The 22,971-nt window shown below is 39.2% G+C and overlaps 1 long non-coding RNA gene across 2 annotated transcripts in view; it reads right to left on the bottom strand.

Moving 5' to 3' along the window:
* LOC134484355 (uncharacterized) overlaps positions 1–22,971 on the bottom strand; it is a 52,857-nt gene that overhangs the window by 25,698 nt on the left and 4,188 nt on the right. Inside the window, exons 2-3 of one of the 2 annotated variants that reach the window (XR_010061769.1) lie at positions 13,630–13,731; positions 9,749–12,876 (exon numbers count right to left, since the gene is read on the bottom strand). This is a non-coding gene — a long non-coding RNA (uncharacterized LOC134484355). Of the gene's footprint in view, positions 1–9,748; positions 12,877–13,629; positions 13,732–22,971 lie in introns of those variants that run through there. The other variant, XR_010061770.1, reaches the window with a different exon arrangement.

The raw sequence follows: 22,971 nt of genomic DNA on the forward strand, positions 1-22,971 counted from the left end.
TGGAGAATCAATCCTGTGTGATGTTAAGTTTCCCTACCCCATGGTTTCATGCAAACAGCATTATATTTAAGCACTGAGGAATAGAATAAAAGTCAATTTTTTGAAAATCCAAGTCACAAAAAGTACTGTCCTCCTCCATGATGCACATAAACTCTCAGGTGCACTGGCCTTCACATGCCTGGATGACAGCTGTCAGCATGGGATTTACTGCCATCCTTTTCATAACAGCAGAGCTCCAATCTGCTTCAGCCACGTCATCAGCTCCCAATTCTGATGGAGGGAGACTAGTTCACTGAGTATGCCTATGAAATCTTTGATTAGCTTAAAGACCTAGGAACTATTTTCACTCCAGTGAGCTGTTATAAGTAATCTTGAATTGAGTTGGTATTGTTAGTGGCTGTGATGTCTACAAATCCCAGAAGACCATGTTTCAAAGGGAGTTGATTGAGAATTTCTTGGGTATTTTTGCAATACTGGTAGGTGGGCTCGATGAATAGGAACATCTTCCCAGACTGGGTCTTGCAGTTCCCATACTCCTGAGCCATGTTGTGAGGCTGCAGTTTCCCTGAAAGGAACATTCTATTGAAAAATGGTAATCTCAATGTATTCTGAACAATGCATTATAATTGAAGACCATAGAAAACATGGAAGAAAGAAACTTTTACTTTTTCTAGCTTACACTCACATTCCTACCAAACCCTCACATACCATAGAACCTGCTTACTGAGGATTTAATCATATAATAATGAACAGATGAGACATCCAGGCTTGTGGACTTATCAACTACTGGATTCTTGGACTTTACAAATATCCATCCATTGTTAAATTATGTGGACCACAGACTGTGATCATTGTGATAAATCCCTTTTCTCTGTACAAAGAGATTCATCCTCTACTCTCTGTTAGGGAACAGCGGCTTCTACACCTGGAATCTAGAGAAGACCTTTTACAGCAGTTTGTGTCTAGTAAGTGTTTCAGCTCAGTTACAAATTACCAATGGCCACATTCCCTTAGCATGATTTTCATATGATGCTTTGATACAGTGCTTCTTATTTCCTAGAGTTCTTGGCAACAGAATTCAAATAGCAAAAGTAACCTATCAATGAAATCCACAGTAATATATTTGCATGAGTGCATTGGAAAGAATTATTATAGGATAAACAAGAATTGGAAAACTAGATTCCCTTCCTTCTGTAGATCAAGACCAGGAAACCACAACTACAAAAAATCTGAGACAAGTTGTCTGAAATTTGTTCTTTTCTTCAATCATGGGGCTCATGGGGAAGGAACTCAGGTCTCAAGAGTTGGCACAAATTTCCTTAATTTCTGAGCCAGGTCAACTGCTGAATACCTCATTCATGAACCTGAAGAAACTCAGTATCCATACTGCTATAATGTGTATATATCTATGTATCATTCATAGGATGGACACGTTTAGCTGTTGCTTTGAAAGCAACAGTCTGGAAAAACACAGAATTTATTCTTTCACACATTAATTCTCAGGCTGATGGTTGGTCTCAAAAGTTCATTCCATGAGTTATTTTACAAAAATCATTCACTGATCTGAAAGAAACACTTTTTAAATGTTGGGATGTCTTCTAAAACAATATCAACAATCCTTCTCCATACCCAGTTTTGAACTGAATCATTCTCCAAAGATCTGTTGACTGTGCTGAAGGATGCATCCCTCCAGACTAGATTGAATCCTGCTCTTAGCACTGCATTTATGATACATAAGCATGATTTCCTTACCACTTTCAACCCCAGGAGATTTTTTTCAATTCTTAATTTAATCTGATGAGTCTAATCTACATCATAACACAGGATGAGATTGACAGTTCTGCTCCAACCCTTGCAATAAGCGATGCTAAGGTATGATTGTGCATCTACTAATGCCCTCATGGATGACTGGCAGTTTAGACAATAAGCATTCCTATTCCTTATATGTATTTCTTTTTTTTTCTAGAAGGAAGGGAAATGGAAAGGAGGAGAGAGGAGAGGAAGGGAGAGGAGAGGTGGGGGGGAGAAAGGGGAGGGGAGAGGATGGGAGTGGAGGGGCCATTTATGTATGTCTGTAGTTCTCACAAACCTTCTTTCTTTGAATGAGTTTGTTCAAGTTCAACTAATGCAGTACAAAAGGAAGGACAAAAGTCATGGGCAGGTTCTGGAGAGATAGCTCATCCATTTTTTCAAATTTCCTTAACATAGGACCAAAAGGATAACCCAGTTCCAAGTGGAATTCACTAACCTTGACTGGATTCTGGGGTAATTGCATGTATGTGGTGCATAGCACTTACATCAAATGAAAAATTATGTATAAAAGAAATAATAGCGCTCTCTGCTCCCAAACCTCATGGGAGAGAGACCTCACCGCCTGGTCAGGTGAGCCCTCGTGAGGCTGCAGAGTGGAAGAGACCACCAACACTGCCCACCCCTGGCCACATCACTGGCCCAAGAGGAAACTGTATACTGACTCTGGATTCCCTTGGGTTAATGCCCAGGAGCGACAGGACCCCTGTGCCTGAAGGGAGAGACCGGATAAACAGTTCTCTGCACGCAAATCCCATGGGAGGGAGAGCTAGACCTACAGAGAGGCAGACACACCTGGGAAACCAGAAGAGACTGCATTCTGCACACATCTTGACACCAGAGGAAAACACCAAGTGCCATCTGGAACCTTGGTGCACGGAGGCTCCCAGAAAAGGCGGTGCAGATCTTCCTGGTTGCTGCCGCTGCAGAGAGTTCGTAGGCAGCACTCCACGAGCAAACTTGAGCCTCGGAACCACAGGTAAAACCAACTTTTCTGCTGCAAGTGACGTGCCTGGTGAACACCAGACACAGACCCACAGGATCAGCTGAAGGACTATAGATAGGAATAACTACACGCCCGAAAGCAGAACACTCTGTCCCCATAACTGGCTGAAAGAGAACAGGAAAACAGGTCTACAGCACTCCTGACACATGGGCTTATAGGACAGTCTAGCCACTGTCAGAAATTAGCAGAACAAAGTAACACTAGAGATAATCTGATGGCGAGAGGCAAGCACAGGAACCCAGGCAACAGAAACAAAGACTACATGGCATCATCGGAGCCAAATTCTCACACCAAAGCAAACATGGAATATCCAAACACACCAGAAAAGCAAGATCTAGTTTCAAAATCATATTTCATCATTATGATGGAGGACTTCAAGAAAGACGTGAAGAACTCCCTTAGAGAACAAGTAGAAGCCTACAGAGAGGTAGCACAAAAATCCCTGAAAGAATTGCAGGAAAACACAATCAAACAGTTGAAGGAATTAAAAATGGAAATAGAAGCAATTAAGAAAGAACACATGGAACATAGACATAGAACCAACCCTGGACATAGAAAACCAAAAGAAGAGACAAGGAGCTGTAGATACGCGCTTCATCAACAGAATACAAGAGATGGAAGAAATAATCTCAGGAGCAGAAGATTCCATAGAAATCATTGACTCAACTCAAAAAAGATAATGTAAAGCAGAAAAAGCTACTGGTCCAAAACATACAGGAAATCCAGGACTCAATGAGAGGATCAAACTTAAGGTTAATAGGTATAGAAGAGAGTAAAGACTCCCAGATCAAAAGACCAGTAAATATCTTCAACAAAATCATAGAAGAAAACTTCCCTAACCTAAAAAAAGATATTGCCATAGGCATACAAGAATCCTACAGAACTCCAAATAGATTGGACCAGAAAAGAAACACGTCCCGTCACATAATACTCAAAAAACCAAACGCACAAAATAAAGAAATAATATTAAAAGCAGTAAGGGAAAAAGGTCAAGTAACATATAAAGGCAGAACTATCAAAATCACACCAGACTTCTCGCCAAAAACTATGAAAGCCAGAAGATCCTGGACAGATGTCATATGGACAATAAGAGTATATAAATGCCAGCCCAGGTTACTGTATAAAGCAAAACTCTCAATTAACATAGATGGAGAAACCAAGATATTCCATGACAAAACCAAATTTGCACAATATCTTTCTACAAATCCAGCACTACAAAGGATAATAAATGGTAAAGCCTAACATAAAGAGGCAAGCTATACCTTAGAAGAAACAAGAAACTAATCCACTTGGCAATAAAACAAAGAGAAGAAAAGCACACAAACATATCCTCACATACAAATATGAATATAACAGGAAGCAATAATCACTATTCCTTAATATCTCTCAACATCAGTGACCTCAACTCCCCAATAAAAAGACATAGATTAACAAACTGGATACGCAACGAGGACCCTGCATTCTGCTGCCTACAGGAAACACACTTCAGAGAAAAAGACAGACACTACCTCAGAGTGAAAGGCTGGAAAACAACTTTCCAAGCAAATGGTCAGAAGAAGTAAGCTTGAGTAGCCATTCTAATATCAAATAAAATCAATTTTCAACTAAAAGTCATCAAAATAGATAAGGAAGGACACTTCATATTCATCAAAGGAAAAATCCACTAAGATGAACTCTCAATCCTAAATATGTATGCCCCAGATACAAGGGCACCTACATACGTAAACGAAACCTTACTAAAGCTCAAAATACACATTGCCCCTCACACAATAATAGTAGGAGACTTCACCACCCCACTCTCATCAATGGACACATCACGGAAAGATAAATTAAATAGAGACGTAGACAGACTAAGAGAATTCATGAGCCAAATGGACTTAACAGATATTTATAGAACATTCTACCCCAAAGCAAAAGGATATACCTTCTTCTCAGCTCCTCATGGTACTTTCTCCAAAATTGACCATATAGTTGGTCAAAAAACGGGCCTCAACAGGAACAGAAAAATAGAAATAATCCCATGCCTGCTATCAGACCACCACGGACTAAAATTGGTCTTCAATAACACTAAGGGATGAATGCCCACATATACTTGGAAAGTGAACAATGCTCTACTCAATGATAACCTGGTGAAGGAAGAAATAAAGAAAGAAATTAAAGACTTTTTAGAATTTAATGAAAATGAAGGTACAACATACCCAAACGTATGGGACACAATGAAAGCTGTGCTAAGAGGAAAACTCATAGGGCTGAGTGCCTGCAGAAAGAAACAGGAAAGAGCATATGTCAGCAGCTTGACAGCACACCTAAAAGCTCTAGAACAAAAAGAAGCAAATACACACAGGAGGAGTAGAAGTCAGGAAATAATCAAACTCAGAGCTGAAATCAACCAAGTAGAAACGAAAAGGACCATAGAAAGAATCAACAGAACCAAAGTTGGTTCTTTGAGAAAATCACCAAGAAAGATAAACCCTTACCCAGACTAACGAGAGGACACAGAAAATATGTCCAAATTAACAAAATCAGAAACGAAATCGGAGACATAACTACAGATTCAGAGGAAATTCAAAAAATCATCAGATCTTACTATAAAAGCCTATATTCAACAAAACTTGAAAATCTACAGGAAATGGACAATTTCCTAGACAGATACCAGTTACCAAAGTTAAATCAGGAACAGATAAACAGTTAAACAACCCCATAACTCCTAGGGAAATAGAAGCAGTCATTAAAGGTCTCCCAACCAAAAAGAGCCCAGGTCCAGATGGGTTTAGTGCAGAATTCTATCAAACCTTCATAGAAGACCTCATAACAATATTATCCAAACTATTCCACAAAATTGAAACAGATGGATCACTACCGAATTCCTTCTATGAAACCACAATTACTCTTATACCTAAACCACACAAGGACCCAACAAAGAAAGAGAACTTCAGACCAATTTCCCTTATGAATATTGACGCAAAAATACTCAATAAAATTCTGGCAAAATGAATCCAAGAGCACATCAAAACAATCATCCACCATGATCAAGTAGGCTTCATCCCAGGCATGCAGGGGTGGTTTAATATACGGAAAACCGTCAACGTGATCCATTATATAAACAAACTAAAGGAATAAAACCACATGATCATTTCATTAGATGCTGAAAAAGCATTTGACAAAATTCAACACCCCTTCATGATAAAAGTCCTGGAAAGAACAGGAATTCAAGGCCCATACCTAAACATAGTAAAAGCCATATACAGCAAACCAGTTGCTAACATTAAATTAAATGGAGAGAAACTTGAAGCAATTCCACTATGATCAGGGACTAGACAAGGCTGCCCACTCTCTCACTTCTTATTCAATATAGTTCTTGAAGTTCTAGCCAGAGCAATCAGACAACAAAAGGAGGTCAAGAGGATACAGATGGGAAAAGAAGAAGTCAAAATATCACTATTTGCAGATGATATGATAGTATATTTAAGTGATCTGAAAAGTTCCAAGAGAGAACTACTAAAGCTGATAAACAACTTCAGCAAATTGGCTGGGTATAAAAATTAACTCAAATAAATCAGTAGCCTTCCTCTACACAAAAGAGAAACAAGCTGTAAAGAAATTAGGGAAACGACACCCTTCATAATAGACCCAAATAATATAAAGTACCTTGATGTGACTTTAACCAAGCAAGTAAAAGATCTGTACAATAAGAACTTCAAGACACTGAAGAAAGAAATTGAAGAAGACCTCAGAAGATGGAAAGATCTCCCATGCTCATGGATTGGCAGGATTAATATAGTAAAAATGGCCATTTTAAAAAAGGAATCTACAGATTCAATGCAGTCCCCATCAAAATACCAATCCATTTCTTCAAAGAGTTAGACAGAACAATTTGAAAATTCATCTGGAATAACAAAAATCCAAGAATAGTTAAAATTATTCTCAACAATAAAAGGACTTTAGGTTTAATCACTATCCCTGAACTCAAGCAGTATAACAGAGCTATAGTGATAACAACTGCATGCTATTGGTACAGAGACAGACAGATAGACCAATGGAACAGAATTGAAGACACAGAAATGAACCCACACACTTATGGGCACTTGATTTTTGACAAATGAGCCAAAACCATCCAATGGAAAAAAGATAGCATTTTCAGCAAATGGTGCTGGTTCAACTGCAGGTCAACATGTAGAAGAATGCAGAGCGATCCATGCTTATCACCCTATACAAAGCTTAAGTCCAAGTGGATCAAGGACTCCACATCAAACCAGATACACTCAAACTAACAGAAGAAGAATTGGGGAAGAATCTCGAACACATGGGCACTGGAAAAAAATTTCCTGAACAAAACACCAATGGCTTATGCTCTAAGATCAAGAATCGACACATGGGATCTCATAAAGCTGCAAAGCTTCTGTAAGGCAAAGGACACTGTGGTTAAGACAAAACGGCAACCAACAGATTGGGAAAAGATCTTTACCAATCCTACAACAGAGAGAGGCCTTATGTCCAAAATATACAAAGAACTCAAGAAGTTAGACCGCAGGGAGACAAATAATCCTATTAAAAAAAATGGGGTTCGGAGCTAAACAAAGAATTCACAGCTGGGGAATGCCGAATGGCTGAGAAACACCTAAAGAAATGTTCAACATCTTTAGTCATAAGGGAAATGCAAATCAAAACAACCCTGAGATTTCACCTCACACCAGTGAGAATGGCTAAGATCAAAAACTCAGGTGACAGCAGATGCTGGCAAGGATCCGAAGAGCGTGGAACACTCATCCATTTTTGGTTGGATTGCAGACATGAACAATCATTCTGGAAATCAGTCTGGAGGTTCCTCAGAAAATTGGACACTGTACTGCCTGAGGATCCAGCTATACCTCTCTTGGGCATATACCCAAAAGATGCCCCAACATATAAAAAAGACACGTGCTCCACTAAGTTCATCGCGGCCTTATTTATAATAGCCAGAAGCTGGAAAGGATCCAGATGCCCTTCAACAGAGGAATGGACACAGAAAAGGGGGTACATCTACACAATGGAATATTACTCAGCTATCAAAAACAATGACCTTATGAAATTCGTAGGCAAATGGTAGGAACTGGAAAATATCTTCGTGAGTGAGGTAACCCAAACACAGAAAAACACACATGGTATGCACTCATTGATAAGTGGCTATTAGCCCAAATGCTTGAATTACCCTAGATGACTAGAACAAATGAAACTCAAGACGGATGATCAGAATGTGAATGTTTCACTCCTTCTTTAAAAGGGGAACAAGAATACCCTTGGCAGGGAATAGAGGCAATGATTAAAACAGACACAGAAGGAACACCCATTCAGAGCTTCCCCCACATGTGGCCAATGCATATACAGCCATCCAATTAGACAAGATGGACGAAGCAAAGTATTTCAGGCCGACAGGAGCCGGATGTAGATCTCTCTTGAGAGACACAGCCAGAATACGGCAAACACATAGGCCTATGCCAGCAGAAAACCACTGAATTGAGATTAGGACCCCCGTTGAAGGAATCAGAGAAAGAACTGGAAGAGCTTGAAGGGGCTCGAGACTCCATATATACAACAATGCCAATCAACCAGTGCTTCCAGGGACTAAGCCACTACCTAAAGACTATACATGGACTGACCCTGGACTCTGACCTCATAGGTAGCAATGAATAACCTAGTAAGAGCACCAGAGGAAGAAGAAGCCCTGTGTCCTGCTAAGACTGAACCCCCAGTGAACTAGATTGTTGGGGGGAGGGCGACAAGGGGGGGTGGGTGGGGACGGGAACACCCATAAAGAAGGGGAGAAAGGAAGGGGATGTTACCTGGAAACCGGGAAAGGGAATAACACTCGAAATGTATATAAGAGGGCTTGAGAGATGGCTCAGTGGTTAAGAACACCCGACTGTTCTTCCAGAGGTCATGAGTTCAATTCCCAGCAACCACATGGTGGCTCACAACCATCTGTAAAGAGATCCGATGCCCTCTTCTGGTGTATCTGAAGACAGCTACAGTGTACTTATATATAATAAATAAAATAAATCTTAAAAAAAAGAAAGAAATGTATATAAGAAATACTCAAGTTAATAAAAAAAGAAATAATAGCAATAATAATGGTAATGATAATAATCTGAACCAAACAACTATCCAAAATAGGCACCAAATACATATTCAAGGCCAACAATATAAAAACTAAGTATAAAAAAGATTTTTAAGAACATGGAATTCATTATCTCTTCTATGTGGTTCGCACTGAGACTATATCTCAATAAAGCAGAGACAGAATACGTCAGATATTCCGAAGTTTAATTTCCAATACATTGGTGAATGTTTTCATTTTCTGGTAGTCATTAGACAAATACTGTTGATTTTCTCATTAATTTGTTCTATGAGATCATTCCTAAAGTACTATGTTTTAGGAGTAGCTAAATATATGACCACAAGGATAGAGTATGGATACCTTTTCCATCATGAAATTGGTATACAGATTAGGCCACACTAGACACATCGAAAGGCCAATCCACATGTGTACCTCTGGCTTACTGGGAACAATTGTGAATCCCAAGACCCTGCAAATTTTAGTCATCTATCTCTACATATGGTTTCTGGGATTACAGGGTGCAACACGACACAAGAAAAAACTTGTTTCTTATGAGTTGAAAAACACATTTTATTCTGAAAAATATATATTAATTTTTTTTCAAAAAGGGTTTAATGATACAATCATAACCCAATGTGCATGATGTTATCAAAACTGCAAATTCACCAAAAGAACAAAAATTTATTAAGAATGAATAACAAAACTTCCAACCAAACCTACAGTACTAATACCTGAAGCAAACACAACTCAAACCAAAAACAAAACACAGTAATTAAGCTAAGCAGAATTCTCCAGCTGAAGGTTTAGCACCACAGTCGTACCTTGCGGCTGGCCTTGGGAACATAGTGGAAAGGCAGTCAGTCACCAATTGTAATACATTTTAGCAGGTGAATCTAGCTATGCCTTTTTGAGGTCTTTACAGGTCACAGTCTTCCAAAGCTAATATGAGACTTGTATAGAATTTGGTTTCTAGACTTTGAACTTCTCTTGATGGATTTCCAACAATAAACTAGAAAATCCCTCATAACAAGAACAAATTAATCCTCTCAGACTCCTCCTGGATGCTCAGAAGCTCTTGATGTGCTTCAACATTTCTTTGAAACCCTCCCATGTTCAAGTTCGGCATGAAGGTAATTCCAGTGTCTGAATGGAAACTCACTTCCCTTTCGTACCTAGGCTACAGCATTTACTTAGCTCAAATGTTTACACTCCTAAGGAGATAAACATTTCAAAAATTCATCCTCTCAGTGTGTACCACTAAATATATAGCATATATTTCTACCATTTCAAGTCTTCCTTATCCATATTTCCTGAAGACTTTAGCTTTCTCCATTTTAGTAACAGGTTCTGTACCCAGCAGTCCTTGGTTACATGCAATGTTTGTCCTTGGCTTTGAACCAGCTGCTCAGTCTTAGGACCTTACCCAAGCACAAGTTTCTCCATTTTTGAATTAAGTTGTTGCTAATACGATTTCTGAGGTTTTTCAACTTGAAGAAATCTCCAAACTCTTACTGTCCCTACAGTTATGTTTAGGAATGACGTGGTTCAATACTGCAATCATGAGACCTGAGCAATTGCAGTTTCATAAAATCAAAATTAAATCACTACACATCTCTGAAATGCTGTTTCAACGTGGATTAAGTAGTTACTGTTTTCAAGTCATCCCTCTTAAACTTTAAAATGTAAGCATTACTCATGCACAGAATGCTTTCTCAAGAAAGGAGGAGGAATTCTAAATTTTTCATTGAGTTTGGGTTTAACTTACTTGTGGAGAATACTCTTCATATCTTGGATAATTCCAGCATGCCACACACAGCACAGAGGAAGTCAATTATTTGTGGGTTTTGTGTGTGTGTGTGTGTGTGTGTGTGTGTTTGTGTGTGTTTGTGTGTGTTTGTGTGTATGTGTGTATGTGTGTATCTGTGTGTTTATGTGTGTGCATGCGCGTGTGTGTATAGTGTCTAGGTCACTCCACAAAAAATCATGCTACGTTTTGGAGAAGCACACTTATTCAATGATACCATGGCCTCCTCAGTTTTGTATGCCTCTTTAGCATACCTAATCACTTCAAATTACACCATTTACCTATACCTCTGGGGCACAGACTAAATTCATAATATCCACCAATCTCCATAGGGATTCAGAGCTGATTGATAAATAATTTTTGGAGTCTTTAGATTCAAATTTTGTCCCAAAAGTCATTAAGTATTTATTGTCCTCAAAACTCAAATCTCGGTATTATTTTCGACTTTTGAGTTTCATGCCCAAACCTCATTCACTACATGCACTCCCTCCATTGTTGACAAGTTCAAGTTATGCTTTCAGAATGTCATGTTTGCTGTGACTACCTAGTTATACAGACATGTGATAGGCAAGTGATTTCTAATATAGATTTCTTAATACTCAGTGGTTCTATTCAGTATCTGTGAAGTGGGGATTCAATCTCTTTGTGCTAAATGTAGGTTCCAAACTGCCTCTGGATATTTTTGAATAGCATCTGCTATATATGCATATGCTTTTTAGGTGGTTTTTCTTTAAAACACTCCACATACCATAGCATCAGATTATTTTAAATTTCCACGTGAAGTGATATCTTGTCCGTTCTGGCTTAGAATTGTGTGGGGATATTTAGGTCAATCTCTGTATCCCTGCAGAATCTTTCTTGATATATTATCTCCTATGGATGGTGTAATATCTACAACCTTTGATACACAGGCTTTGATAAACCTTCCTTCACCTGAGTAAAAGAAAATATTTACAGCAGATGGATCCTCTAATTTTTTGTATACTACATGATTCCCTTAACTGAAATAAGTCTATGCATGCTTATTCAGGCACAAACAGATCCATGGGGAGACGCCCCGACTAAAAATGTCAACTACTACTCAGATGTTCTCTATGTATACAGTCTGAGGAACAGTCACTTCAGTTCAATTGTTTAACTGAAGAATACTAAGCCATTTTCAAAATTAAAAAAAAAAAACAAAACAAAACAAATTACAAAGGCAAGGATTGAGATAATGCTTTTGTCTATGTAGAACATTAATTTAAGCCTCACATACAAATGTGTGATGTGAATTAATTTCAACCAATACTCCAGAAGGAATAATATACTTTTTTGTATGGTCTCTCTGGATTAGAGTATGATATCAATACAGTCTTCCGTGACAGATTTTCAACCACATATGAACATCTGAGGACTCCAGGAGAGTAACTCTTGCTCAACAAAATAACCTTAATGTTATTTGTGACAGTGCCAGGGTCCACTTATTGTTATGTATCAGAGATCTGACTCATTTTTAAGTCTTTCTTTATCTCATGCTAATTTTTATGCTGCTTGATCAGAGGTTGGTTGTAATTTTCCTCCCTGCTGAATTCACAACTACAAGAAAGTGTTTCTTATGAGAAGGCCTTGATATTCTAGAATGTAGAATGTTGTTGGCTGTGGCTTTCCATGGCTCCCACTGTTCTCTCAAGGTTCATATCAGTGAAGAAAAAGCATTCAGAATGGAAAACACTATTGTTCCGACACAGGACAGACAAAATCCACCGAACTTTCCTTGCATGGGATTAGAACACAGTGGACAGGAGATACAGTCAGCATAGTCAATTAAATGCTCCCCCTTCGTATCCAATGGACAAATGTTTACCCATCTGGTTTGGCTTGTTAGCCATGCTTGCTTAGACTGCTTACCCAGTTCCCAAGCTGTGAAAAGGACACTTTTTTCTTAGCAAGGGATGAAGTCGTGGAACAACATCTTACTTTTGCTCTCTGTTTCCCCATTCCTACAAGGTAAGCAGATTCCTCCAAAGGAGATTCCATTTCCATAGTCTCCCTCCATCAGATCTGAAGCTCTGAGCCCAGTAAACAAGAATATGTCCATAACCATGACAAAGTAAAACTTTTCTTTCTTCAGTGCTGGGGAGGATGGGAAGCTGTGATGGTATCTTCTTTATTGTAGGGTATCTTGAGACAGGAGAGGGGAAAGAGCTTTGGAGGAGGGGAAATCTTGATCCCTTTAGAGTTTAAGTATAATAATAATAATGGTAATCATCATCATCATCATCATCATCATCATCATCATCATCATCATCATCATCACCATCATCGTCAAAAGTAATTTAGACTGGTGAGATGATTCAGCATTTAAGAGCCCTAACTGTTTTTCCATAGGTCCTGAGTTCAACTACCAGCAAAATCATAGTGGCATAAAACCATGTATAATGGCATTAAACTTCCACTTCTGTTGTGTCTGAGAGTTACAGACACTCATTGAAAACAAATAAAATAAAACTTTAAATAAAAAAAATAAAAGTTTACTTATCTAAGTTTAAGTTACTATGCTTCTGTAGCTTACCAACTTTCTGTGTGTCTGAGGACAGAAAATACATTCTCTGTCTATTAAAATCCATGATGAGAGCTCACACATTACTTTCCGTAACCCAAGACAGTTATTCAAACCACTGCTTCTGCATTTCTGAGAAATAAAATAGCTTCCTATCACACTACTATCCTTTCTTTATGTCGTGATTCTGAGAGGAACATAAGAAAATTAATTTGTACATGAGGACATTACAGTTGCATTTTCCTGTGGTCTGAGAAAACTGAGGTTATCACACAGGGGTCAGGACTATCTACAAAGAAGTGCATACAATGAGTACTTCTCTTCAAATGCTGTTGGTGCAATGGTTACATATGCACGAGAATTTTCCAACTCACATGTCATCTTCTGGAGCTCCTTAGTCAATTTCTCCAACTTCTTAATCTGTTGCACTTGCTCACTGATGCTGGAAGGTTGGGATGATGCCTTACCCGGAGACCCTGTAGATAAAAACAAGGGAACATGCATAGTAGTAGCCCAGACACAGGAGAAAAAATGCAAATCCCCCAATAAAGCATGACAAAAGGCGAAGTCTACAGACACGTGGAAGCACTGAAAGAGGAGGAAAGCTCTAGTCAAGCTGGATCTATTAGCTATTTTCTTTCTCCCAACCATGATCGATAGACATAAGCCTCACTTCCTTCTGCAGTCCCTCTGGCCCTTAACAACAAAATCTGGCCAAGACATGAAGAAATGGAGGACATTTTCAGTACATATCTGATGGGATGCAGGTAAGTCCTGGAGTCATTAGTGTTTAGGACCCCCAATCCTTAATCATGTATGTCCAAGACAAAGAGTCAGAGATATTGATGCATGTCAAGGGTAGAAGCCCTTGTCATAAAATTCCAATGGCATGTCCAGGATACCTCTGAAGATAAAATTCAATACTCTACACTGAGAGTCAAAATTTTTATTCCTGTGGCTCTTCTTGGAATTCTTGCTCATTCAGAATGAAAGTAAGAAACTCATAGTAGACCAGCTGCATCCTTGACAATTCCTGGTTCTCTGCCAAAAAATGATCAGATATTCCTGAAACTGGTTCTCTTCATTAGGAATCCAGAGCCCTCAGATCATAAGTCGTACTCCTACAAGGCCAGAGCCAAGAGCACCTCCTCTAGGAAGCTCCTCAGAACCAGCCAAGTGCCCTAACTCGCCATTTACCACAAGATAATTATTCTTTCCATTTCTGTAACAAGAAAGTATTTTAATTTTTTCTTTCTCTTTCTTTTGTCTCTCCATGCTTTCTGTTTTCTCTGTAAATAGCTTGATCATCCTCAAAAATATTTGTGTGCGTAAACCAATAAGTACTAACTAAATACCACAAGGGCAGTTTCTGTTTCCATAAAACTAGTGACATCACAGAGAATACCATGGAAATTCCAGCATACTCTAGAGTATCCAGAAGAGAGTCCCCTTCAACAGCACATACCTACCCATTAACTAACTCTTCTCCAAATCAACAACCCAAGTTGCCCTTTCAAGGATCTTTGCCTGAGACACAAAGGAAGACATTCTATCACTATCCTTCTAACCCAGAGATATCACTGATCTATTGTATTTTTTACCACCTTCATGCATGAATAGTGAAGAGTCAATTCTCAAACACAGCCCACAAATGTTCCTCACCACCTTAGGTAGCACACTCAAAATGACAAAGAAGAAAATAAACTGAGAACATAGTTCAGAATGCTTGTCAGTGATGCGATGATTCGACACAGTTAATCCATCTCAGGGACATCTTCTGTAGATAAATGACCAATTTCTCCAATTTCTTCATCTATTCCTCCTGATTAGTAATATTGGAGGGTTGGGATGATGTCTTCCCAGTAGGCCAGGAACATAGATAAATACAATTAAGCAAAGACTTGGGGAAGATCCACAAACTACAACAGTTTGGATAGGGGAGTAAAAAATACAGAAAAGTTTTAAATTCTTATAAAAACTTCCCTCAGAGGCTCAAAAATAGCTTTTCTTAGCCGTGAGGGTGGTTATGATGTGATCAATGGTACACAGTTGTGGCTACAGGTGCACTGATTAACATATGTGTAATTTGAGTCATCAAAAGCAAACACTCAGAGAAAGCATGATGGGTCAATCTTGGAATGAGCAATTAAGAAGTGAAACTGAAGTATAGAGAGATATCATCTGGAAGAAACAGACTGACAGAGACAAAGACAGAAAGACAGACAGACAGACAGATACACACACACACACACACACACACACACAGACACTCACACACAAAACAAAGCAGAAGTCATAGGGGGAAATGTTGTTGTAGATCATTGGCAAGGAGCTTCAGCCAGGGAAGAAAAATCAAATTCTTCATTTGGGGGCCACATGTGACAACGTCTATACTCCTGAAAGGCAGTAACTACTACATTTATATACAACAGCCATTAGGAAAATACAGACAGGGAAGTGTAACATAAGGGAAGAGACTAGGTATTGTTACACGATGCATGTTTATTAAAGCCCCATGTTACCTTTCTCCAGATGCTGGTAGTCCCTGTAAAGAGAAGCCATGGTCATCCTGGCATGCATTTCTTTTATCTCTGAAAATTTTCCTTCCATACATGATCCTAGGCTTGTTGGGAGCTGTTGATATTCTACATCTTCTCAGTGGTTAAAATTCTAGTCTAGTAGATTTGGACAACAGTTATATTTTTAATTGTGGTTCTGCAATAGACAGCAATTTTAGATCACACTGGAGTTTATGAGAGAATAAAGTGCATGAACTGAAATGAAATATATTATCATTAGTAAAGATTGTTGTAGGAAAGCTGAAAAACAGGAAAGAGAGGCAGACAGAAGGAGAAAGAGAGATGAGACTGAAAGACAGAGAAATACACATACACAGAGAGACAGAGTGTAAAAATATGCCTTGTGTATATGAAGCCAGAAAATAATTTGTGAATCTAGGAGACAAGACATAAATGACTGCCTGTAAATCCCAGTAACTAAAAAAGAAGCCTGGAACCACTTGTGCTATTGAGATCATACAAGATTGGTATATACCAATGTGAGACACTAGACTTCCATGTGCAAATCCTTAGCCTAGAAAATGTAGTTATGGTTGTCCAGAAAACAAAACAAAACAAAACACAGATTTGTCCTCTCTGTCCCCATTCATTACTCTGATCTCCAATGTCACAAGAGGATAAATGGTCTTCCACTTACCCTGAAAAGTAGCTCACAATGAATAGCAGCTATCTTCAACATTCCATCATCTGAGCCTACCCATGTCTTGTGGATGGTGCTCAGGAAGCTAACTGACAGGTTAACCTTTGCCTAGCTGGGTGTCAAATTTCAGACATGATACCACAACCTGTGATTGTCAACACTTCCATGTTTCTAATGGGAGGACAGTGTCACAATGGCCTGATACTCTCTTGTCACGCTTTTTTTTTTTTATTAACTTGAGTATTTCTTATATACATTTCAAGTGTTATTCCCTTTCCCGGTTTCCGGGCAAACATCCCGCTCCCTCCTCCCCTTCCTTATGGGTGTTCCCCTACCATACCTCCCCCATTGCCGCCCCCCATAGTCTAGTTCACTGGGGGTTCAGTCTTAGCAGGACCCAGGGCTTCCCCTTCCACTGGTGCTCTTACTAGGTTATTCATTGCTACCTATGGGGTCAGAGTCCAGGGTCACTCCATGTATAGTATTTAGGTATTGGCTTAGTCCCTGGAAGCTCTGGTTGCTTAAGATTGTTGTACTTTTGTGGTCTCGAGCCCCTTCAAGCTCTTCCAGTTCTTTCTCTGATTCCTTCAATAGGGGACCTATTCTCAGTTCAGTGGTATGCTGCTGGCATTTGCCTCTGTATTTGCTGTATTCTGGCTCTGTCTCTCAGGAGTGATCTACATCCAGCTCCTGTCGGTCTGCACTTCTTTACTTCATCCATCTTGTCTAATTGGGTGGCTGTATATGTGTGGGCCACATGTGGGGCAGGCTCTGAATGGGTATTCCTTCAGTCTCTGTTTTAATCTTTGCCTCTCCCTTCCCTGCCAAGGGTATTCTTTTTCCTCATTTAAAGAAGGAGTGAAGCATTCACATTTTGAACATCCTTCTTGAGTTTCCTTTGTTCTAGGGATCTAGGTTATTCAAGCATTTGGGCTAATAGCCACTTATCAATGAGGGCATACCATGTGTGTCTTTCTGTGATTGGGTTAGCTCCCTCAGGATGATATTTTCCAGTTCCAACCATTTGCCTACGAATTTCATAAACTCATTGTTTTTGATAGCTGAGTAATATTCCATTGTGTAGATGTACCACATTTTCTGTATCCATTCCTCTGTTGAAGGGCATCTGGGTTCTTTCCATTTTCTGGATATTATAAATAAGGCTGCGATGAACTTAGTGGAGCACGTGTCTCTTTTATATGTTGAGGCATCTTTTGGGTATATGCCCAATAGAGGAATACCTGGATCCTCAGGCAGTACAATGTCCAAATTTCTGAGGAACCTCCAGACTGATTTCCAGAATGGTTTTACCAGTCTGCAATCCCACCAACAATGGAGGAGTGTTCCTCTTTCTCCACATCCTCGCCAGCATCTGCTGTCACCTGAGTTTTTGATCTTAGCCATTCTCACTGGTGTGAGGTGAAATCTCAGGGTTGTTTTGATTTGCATTTCCCTTATGACTAAAGATGTTGAACATTTCTTTAGGTGTTTCTCAGCCATTCGGCATTCCTCAGCTGTGAATTCTTTGTTTAGCTCTGAACCCCATTTTTTAATAGGGTTATTTGTTTCCCTGCGGTCTAACTTCTTGAGTTCTTTGTATATTTTTGATATAAGGCCTCTATCTGTTGTAGGATTGGTAAAGATCTTTTCCCAATCTTTTGGTTGCCGTTTTGTCCTAACCACAGTGTCCTTTGCCTTACAGAAGCTTTGCAGTTTTATGAGATCCCATTTGTCGATTCTTTATCTTAGAGCATAAGCCATTGGAGTTTTGTTCAGGAAATTTTTTCCAGTGTCCATGTGTTCCAGATGCTTCCCTAGTTTTTCTTCTATTAGTTTGAGTGTGTCTGGTTTGATGTGGAGGTCCTTGATCCACTTGGACTTAAGCTTTGTACAGGGTGATAAGCATGTATCGATCTGCATTCTTCTACATATTGCCCTCCAGTTGAACCAGCACCATTTGCTGAAAATGCTATCTTTTTTCCATTGGATGGTTTTTGCTCCTTTGTCAAAAATCAAGTGACCATAGGTGTGTGGGTTCATTTCTGGGTCTTCAATTCTATTCCATTGGTCTATCTGTCTGTCTCTGTAGAAATACCGTGCAGTTTTTATCACTATTGCTCTGTAATACTGCTTGAGTTCAGGGATAGTGATTCTCCCTAAAGTCCTTTTATTGTTGAGGATAGCTTTAGCTATCCTGGGTTTTTTGTTATTCCAGATGAATTTGCAAATTGTTCTGTCTAACTCTTTGAAGAATTTGATTGGTATTTTAATGGGGATTGAATTGAATCTGTAGATTGCTTTTGGTAAAATGGCCATTTTTACTATATTAATCCTGCCAATCCATGAGCATGGGAGATCTTTCCATCTTCTGAGGTCTTCTTCAATTTCTTTCCTCAGTGTCTTGAAGTTCTTATTGTACAGATCTTTTACTTGCTTGATTTAAGTCCCACCGAGGTACTTTACATTATTTGTGTCTATTATGAATGGTGTCATTTCCCTAATTTCTTCCTCGGCTTCTTTCTCTTTTGTATAGAGGAAGTCAACTGATTTATTTGAGTTAATTTTATACCCAGCCACTTTGCTGAAGTTGTTTATCAGCTTTAGTAGTTCTCTGGTGGAACTTTTGGGATCACTTAAATATACTATCATGTCATCTGCAAATAGTGATATTTTGACCTCTTCTTTTCCGATCTGTATCCCCTTGATCTCCTTTTGTTGTCTGATTGCTCTGGCTAGAACTTCAAGAACTATATGGAATAAGTAGGGAGAGAGTGGGCAGCCTTGTCTAGTCCCTGATTTTAGTGGGATTGCTTCAAGTTTCTCTCCATTTAGTTTAATGTTAGCAACTGGTTTGCTGTATATGGCTTTTACTATGTTTAGGTATGGGCCTTGAATTCCTATTCTTTCCAGGACTTTTATCATGAAGGGGTGTTAAATTTTGTCAAATGCTTTCTCAGCATGTAATGAAATAATCATGTGGTTCTGTTCTTTCAGTTAGTTTATATAATGGATCACCTTGATGGTTTTCTGTATATTAATCCATCCCTGCATGCCTGGGATGAAGCCTACTTGATCATGGTGGATCATTGTTTTGATGTGCTCTTGAATTCGGTTTGCCTTAATTTTATTGAATATTTTGCGTCGATATTCATAAGGGAAATTGGTCTGAAGTTCTCTCTTTTTGTTGTGTCTTTGTGTGGTTTAGGTATAAGAGTAATTGTGGCTTCGTAGAAGGAATTCGGTAGGGCTCCATCTGTTTCAATTTTGTTGAATAGTTTGGATAATATTGGTATGAGGTCTTCTATGAAGATTTGATAGAATTCTGCACTAAACCTGTCTGGACCTGGAATCTTTTTGGTTGGGAGACCTTTAATGGCTGCTTCTATTTCCTTAGGAGTTATTGGGTTGTTTAACTGGTTTATCTGTTCCTGATTTTACTTCGATACCTGGTATCTGTCTAGGAAATTGTCCATTTCCTGAAGATTTTCAAGTTTTGTTGAATATAGGTTTTTATAGTAAGATCTGATGATTTTTTGAATTTCCTCTGAATCTGTAGTTATGTCTCCCTTTTCATTTCTGATTTTGTTAATTTGGACACACTCTCTGTGTCCTCTCGTTAGTCTGACTAAGGGTTTATCTATTATGTTGATTTTCTCAAAGAACCAGCTTTTGGTTCTGTTGATTCTTTCTATGGTCCTTTTTGTTTCTACTTGGTTGATTTCAGCTCTGAGTTTGATTATTTCCTGCCTTCTACTCCTCCTGGGTGTATTTGCTTCTTTTTGTTCTAGAGCTTTTGGGTGTGCTGTCAAGCTGCTGACATATGCTCTTTCCTGTTTCTTTCTGCAGACAGTCAGTGCTATGAGTTTTCCTCTTAGCACAGCTTTCATTGTGTCCCATAATTTGGATATGTTGTACCTTCATTTTCATTAATTTTTCAAAGGTTTTAATTTCTTTCTTTATTTCTTCCTTGACCAGGTTATCATTGAGTAGAGCATTGTTCAATTTCCAAGTATATGTGGGCAATTTTCGATTGTTATTGAAGAGCAGTTTTAGGCCGTGGTGGTCTGATAGCACGCATGGGATTATTTCTATCTTTCTGTACCTGTTGAGGCCCGTTTTTTGACCAATTATATGGTCAATTTTGGAGAAAGTACCATGAGGTGCTGAGAAGAAGGTATATCCTTTTGCTTTAGGATAGAATGTTCTATAAATATCCGTTAAGTCCATTTGGCTCATGACTTCTCTTAGTCTGTCGACATCACTGTTTAATTTCTGTTTCCATGATCTGTCCATTGATGAGAGTGGAGCGCTGAAATCTCCTACTATTATTGTGTGAGGTGCAATGTGTGTTTTGAGCTTAATAAGGGTTCTTTTACATAAGTAGGTGCCCTTGTATTTGGGGCATAGATATTTAGGATTGAGAGTTCATCTTGGTGGATTTTTCCTTTGATGAATATGAAGTGTCCTTCCTTATCTTTTTGATGACTTTTTGCTGGAAATTGATTTTATTTGATATTAGAATGGCAACTCCAGCTTGCTACTTCTTGACCATTTGCTGGGAAAGTTGTTTTCCAGCCTTTCTCTCTGAGGTAGTGTCTGTCTTTGTGTCTGAGGTGTGTTTCCTGTAGGCAGCAGAATGCATGGTCCTCATTGCGTATCCAGTTTGTTAATCTATGTCTTTTTATTGGGGAGTTGAGGCCATTGATACTGAGAGATGTTAAGGAATAGTGATTATTGTTTCCCTTTATATTCATATTTGGATGTGAGGTTATGTTTGTGTGCTTTCATTCTCTTTATTTTGTTGCCAAGACGATTAGTTTCTTGCTTCTTCTAGGGTATAGCTTGCCTCCTTATGTTGGGCTTTACCATTTATTATCCTTTGTAGTGCTGGATTTGTAGAAAGATATTGTGTAAATTTGGTTTTGTCATGGAATATCTTGGTTTCTCCATCAATGTTAATTGAGAGTTTTGCTGGATACAGTAACCTGGGCTGGCATTTGTGTTCTCTTAGGGTCTGTATGACATCAGTCCAGGATCTTCTGGCCTTCATAGTTTCTGGCGAGAAGTCTGGTGTGATTCTGATAGGTCTCCCTTTATATGTTACTTGACCTTTTTCCCTTACTGCTTTTAATATTCTTTCTTTATTTTGTGCATTTGGTGTTTTGACAATATGTGACGGGAGGTGTTTCTTTTCTGTTCCAATCTATTTGGAGTTCTGTAGGCTTCTTGAATGTCTATGGGTATCTCTTTTTTTAGGTTAGGGAAGTTTTCTTCTATGATTTTGTTGAAGATATTTACTGTTCCTTTGAGCTGGGAGTCTTCACTCTCTTCTATACCTATTATCCTTAGGTTTGATCTTCTCATTGAGTCCTGGATTTCCTGTATGATTTGGACCAGTAGCTTTTTCCGCTTTACATTATCTTTGACAGTTGAGTCAATGATTTCTATGGAATCTTCTGCTCCTGAGATTCTCTCTTCCATCTCTTGTATTCTGTTGGTGAAGCTTGTATCTACAGCTCCTTGTCTCCTCTTTTGGTTTTCTATATCCAGGGTTGTTTCCATGTGTTCTTTCTTGATGTCTTCTATTTCCATTTTTAATTCCTTCAACTGTTTGATTGTGTTTTCCTGGAATTCTTTCAGGGATTTTTGTGTCTCCTCTCTATGGGCTTCTACTTGTTTATTTATGTTTTCCTGGAATTATTTCAGGCATTTTTGCAATTCCTCTCTGTAGGCTTCTACTTGTTCTCTAAGGGAGTTCTTCACATCTTTCTTGAAGTCCTCCAGCATCATGATCAAAAATGATTTTGAAACTAGATCTTGCTTTTCTGATTTGTTTGGATATTCCATGTTTGTTTTGATGGGAGAATTGGGCTCCGATGGTGCCATGTAGTCTTGGTTTCTGTTCCTTGGGTTCCTGCGCTTGCCTCACGCCATCAGATTATCTCTAGTGTTACTTTGTTCTACTATTTCCGACAGTAGCTAGACTGTCCTATAAGCCTGTGTGTCAGGAGTGCTGTAGACCTGTTTTCCTCTCTTTCAGTCAGTTATGGGGACATAGTGTTCTGCTTTCGGGCGTGTAGTTTTTCCTATCTACTGGTCTTCAGCTGTTCCTGTGGGCCTGTGTCTTGAGTTCACCAGGCAGCTTTCTTGCAGCAGAAAATTTGGTCTTACCTGTGGTCCAGAGGCTCAAGTTCGCTCATGGGGTGCAACCAGGAAGACATGTGCCGCCCCTTCCAGGAGCTTCAGTGCACCAGGGTTCCAGATGGTCTTTGGCTTTTTCCTCTGGCGTCCAAGATGTGTGTGCAGAGAGCAGTCTCTTCTGCTTTCCCAGGCTTGTCTGCCTCTCTGAAGGTTTAGCTCTCCCTCCCACGGGATTTGGGTGCAGAGAACTGTTTATCAGGTCTGTTTCCTTCAGGTTCCGGGGTGTCTCAGGCAGGGGTCCTGCCGCTCCTGGGCCCTCCTCCACGGGAGCCCAGAGGCCTTATACAGTTTCCTCT

The sequence above is a fragment of the Rattus norvegicus genome, chromosome Y (assembly GCF_036323735.1).
Source record: "Rattus norvegicus strain BN/NHsdMcwi chromosome Y, GRCr8, whole genome shotgun sequence".
In the NCBI taxonomy this organism is placed as follows: domain Eukaryota; kingdom Metazoa; phylum Chordata; class Mammalia; order Rodentia; family Muridae; genus Rattus; species Rattus norvegicus.